At 41.5% G+C, this 4,409-nt stretch overlaps 1 pseudogene; it reads left to right on the top strand.

Moving 5' to 3' along the window:
* The first annotated feature begins 1,043 nt into the window (after nucleotides 1-1,043).
* On the top strand, nucleotides 1,044-4,402 carry LOC141816011 (protein WHAT'S THIS FACTOR 1 homolog, chloroplastic-like; annotated as a pseudogene).
* Nucleotides 4,403-4,409: the final 7 nt, after the last annotated feature.

Raw genomic sequence — 4,409 nt, 5'->3', positions numbered from 1 at the left:
AAAACAAGAAATGAGTTTAACGAAACTAATCTAGCTTAAGAAAAAATCAAAACAAGATGCAATCAAAGAAAACTAATAACTCAATTGAACTATAAGCAATCAAAGGGAACTAAAATTTGGTGGCTGAAATTGGCATGGGAAGGAAGTTTGGCACGGAACACTACCCACACTATCATTGTGTATTAACCAAAATTTGCATCCAATGGTGTTTGACAGCTTTACACCCACAATTTGAATCCAATGATACTGAACAGTGACTGAGGAATGGAAATTCGGAGTTTCATTAAGCTTTCAAATATGTGAGATCTAAGTTAGCAATCTCCAAAACAACTCGGTTAACTGAATTAGCTAAACCAACATCAACATTTGCCACGGATTGCAATTACAGGTTCTAAACAGACTTATCAAGGTGATACGGAACAGTGCAGGAAGTTCCAGAAATTTGAAAGGATTCGAGACAAGCCAATTCAGTTCTAAAATGAAGCAAATTCAAAACATAATCCAAACAACAATCTAATAACCAAATGCAACAAGTTCAATTCGAACACAACATCAAACGGGAGTTAAATAGATTCAAAATCAGAAATCAGAAACGAAAGGTATCAGAAATGTTCAGAAACGCAGAAACACGTCCAGCCTCTTCTTCTCCTTTCGAATCCCCGTAGCTTGGTGTCAATCAAGCAATTGAACCCCTCTGAAGCTGGAAGATGGTCTCAAGAGGTGTTTGCTCGCCGCTAGCACCGTCAAAAGCCCGAAGAAACCCTCCACGGACAGTAAAAATGCGTTGCAGACGAGTTTGAGCTGACAAACTGGATTCCTTTGCGTCTTCGTGAACCGATCGGTTTGCTGATGCTATAGGCGTGCTCTACGAACCTAGGAGAACCCCTCCAATTGGTCTTGGCTTCGGATTGCACAGCGAACCGCCGGAGATGACAAAAACAGAGGGTGAGGTCGCCGGAGAAACCCTCTCCGTCGCTCCTCCTCCAGCCGCCAAAATATACCCAATCGGCCGGCTTTAGCTTCTTCAGAGATCAAGGAGTCCAATGAAGTTGATTTGGGAGGACGAGGGCGCGCCTACACGTACGTCGCGGCAGAGCTTTCTTCTCGCGGGGACGAAGCACAGTGCGGCGGCACTGTTCATCGGGTAAGTTCGGGTATTTAATCGGCTGATTAATCAGAGAATCTGAACCTTTGCTTTTAAATCCAACGGCCGAAATTGATTTAGGCTCTAGGGCAGTCTAGGGTTCTTGAAAAATTCTGAAATTTTGATCAGGCTCGATCTGAGTCATGTCCTCCATGTTGGCTTGATCGGTTTGGTAATTTGACTTGAGTTGACCACGGTTTAGCTCGAGTCGGGTCCGATTTAACCCTAAAATCAATAAAAATCAAATTAATGCCAAAAAATTACCATTAAATCACAAAAATTATATCAAACCTCAAATTATGCAATATGGGACAAATATGGTCAAATCGATTCAATAAATGATCATTTTCATATAAAAGCCCAAGAATAAATCGATTTAAAATTAATAAAATTCTAATTCATCAAGTAGCAAAGAGGGTAATGAGATATTTAAAAAGAACTAGTGAATACATGCTCACATATAAGAGGTCAAATACTATTGAGATCATGGGATATTCTGGCTGATTTTGCGAGATGCCAAGATAGCATGAGATCCACTTCAGGCTATGTTTTTCTATTGGCTGGCGGAGCTATCTCTTGGAGAAGTGGTAAACAAGCACTGACAGCTTCTTCCACCATGGCAGCAGAATATATAGCATGTTATGAGGCATCAAATCATGGAATATGGTTAAAAAAATTTATCTCTGGGTTGTGTATTTTGGGAATGATTGAGAGACCATTGAAATTATTTTGTGATAATAGATCAGCTGTATTATATTCCAACAACAATAGGAGCTCGACAAAATTAAAGCACATCGATATCAAGTTCCTTGTTGTGAAAGAAAAGAGTACAAAGTGGACAAATTTTGATAGAACACATAGGTACAAACTCCATGATAGCAGATCCTTTTACAAAGGGTTTACCACCCAATGTCTTCTATGAGCATATCACTCTTATGGGGTGTTATTCAATTTGATGAAATCTAGATCTAGTGGGAGTTTGTACTAATTATGTTTTCCATATATGTTTGGTTACATACCAAGTTTTTTTAATCAGATATAAAGTTTAATGTTTACTTCATTACACTTTGTACAACTTAAGTTAATATTTTGATCTCACTTTGGTTAAGGAGGACCAGTTGAAAATTGACATGAATAGATCACCTTGCATGTAATTTTCATGCCACACATTCATGATTATCAATGTTATTTGATTATATTGATATACGTGACCACTGATGGTTTAGTTGTGATAGATACAACAAAGACTACATTGATCCTATGTCTATATAATTAATGGACGAGATTGTTAAGGAAACCCTATGACTATGATGACAAAATTTTGAGCTCACTAAAGTTAACACATTTATAAATTTACATATATGATTCAGTGGGAGATTATTAGAATTTTGAGATCATAATTGTAATTATAAATGTCATGTCATCAATTAAATAAGTCAAAAATTAATGTGGTCAAATTATGATTAAAGAATTTGACTTAAGGGCTTAATTGCCATGAATATAATAGTGTGGATACCACATGTGTAATTTTTAATTTATTGAATGGTCAAATTAGAAAGAAGCAAATTTGGATAATTATAAAAGGGGTTATGGTCCTAATTTGTAGAACGACGCTTCAGTTTTGTTCCCCATCGACAAAACTCTATGGAATCTTAAGAAAATCTGCAAATTGAAGATCTTGGCTTTAGATCGATTGCAAACTATGAATCCTGGTATGCTTCCGCAATTCTGATTATTATACTTGTGATTTCTTGAGAATTGAATAAAGTTTAAGGTTTTCTATTGAGATTTCCCTATCGATTTTTCTACATCAGAATCAATCCACCAAGTGTTATAAATCGTACTAACTATATTGAATTCATAACAGACAAATGAGAGAGGAATCCCTTTCTTTTCAAGTGAATCCTTAAATTTGTTGCAATCCTTCTTCATGTGCTCCTTCTTTTTATAGAAGAAACACTTGGATTTCTTTTTGATGTTAGGTTATGGTGAAATTTGTCCTTTCCCTTTTCTATTGACTTTGACTTATTTTTGTGGCTTCCCTTGTACCGTCATAAGAACATTATCACTCATTTCCATCAACAACCTTCCTCTTGTACACACATGGTCATTAATTAACCACTTATTGATGGAACCTTCCTCTTGTACACACATGGTCATTAATTAACCACTTATCCTTATGTGTATTGTAGAAAATTTTAAAAGGACCATATTGATGAGGAAGAGTGTATAATATTTAGTGCACAAAGAATGTTTCAGATGTTTCTATCTCGAATGTCTTCAATCGAGCCGCTATATCTCTTATTTTCATGATGTGCTCTCGCACGCCTTTCATGCAGGTGAGACTTAATGATGAGAATCCCATTATTAGAGTGATATATAGCAAGGTTGCAAGGGCCTTTTCTGAAGTTGCAAATTGTTCATCAATTGACTTAATGATGAGAATCCCAGCAAAGCCAAAGCTTTGACTTTTTCATGCTCCTTAGCGCTCGTTGCTCTTCCCGTTCTCACCCCACCACCGATATTGAGTGCGGACCCTTGCAATTCCCCATTTCTCAAGTCCTCCTTCCTCCCGCCCACCGTCATTCAATCCTCCTCCACTTCCTTCTCAATTCGATCCTCCTCCACTTCCTTCTCAAACCGCACCACCACCACCACCGGACGGAAATTTCCTCGTCCTCTAACCGTCACCGCTGCTTCCTCCTCCAAGATCGTCCGCTTCCCCCCGCTCGACCGCAACGCATCCAAGCACAGCCGCCTTCGCTTCGCCCGCAAACTTAAGACCCTCCTCCTCTCCAAACCCCGCCACTTCCTCCCCCTCCGCATCCTCTCCCGCTGCCGCCCCTACCTCGGCCTTCCCCCTCCCGCTCCCTCCTCTCTATGGTCCTCCGCTACCCAGCCCTTTTCCGCCTCCTCCGCTCCCCTCCGACCTCCTCTCCGTTGCCCTCACCCCTGCCGCCGAGGATCTCGCCGCTCGCGAGTCCCTTGCTCGCTCCCACCTGACCTCTGCCCTTGCCTCAAAACTCCAACGTCTCCTCATGCTCTCCCCACGCCGCTCCCTCGTCCTCTCCAAGCTCGTCCACCTCGCCCCTGACCTTGGCCTCCCCCCCAACTTCCGTTCGCGTCTCTGCAACTCCCACCCCGACCGCTTCCGCACCGTCGATACCTCCTACGGCCGCGCACTGCAGCTCGTCGCCTGGGACGACGCCCTCGCCGTCCCTTTTCCCTCCTTCCGCCCGCCTCTGTCCTGCGAGGACCGCCGCAC

This window comes from Curcuma longa, unplaced genomic scaffold (genome assembly GCF_044706935.1).
Source record: "Curcuma longa cultivar G26 ecotype Majalengka, Jawa Barat unplaced genomic scaffold, ITB_CL_G26_1.1 contig_13899, whole genome shotgun sequence".
In the NCBI taxonomy this organism is placed as follows: Eukaryota; Viridiplantae; Streptophyta; class Magnoliopsida; order Zingiberales; family Zingiberaceae; genus Curcuma; species Curcuma longa.
The sequence above is the reverse complement of the archived record's forward strand: the minus strand, read 5'-3'. Positions and strand labels throughout refer to the sequence as shown.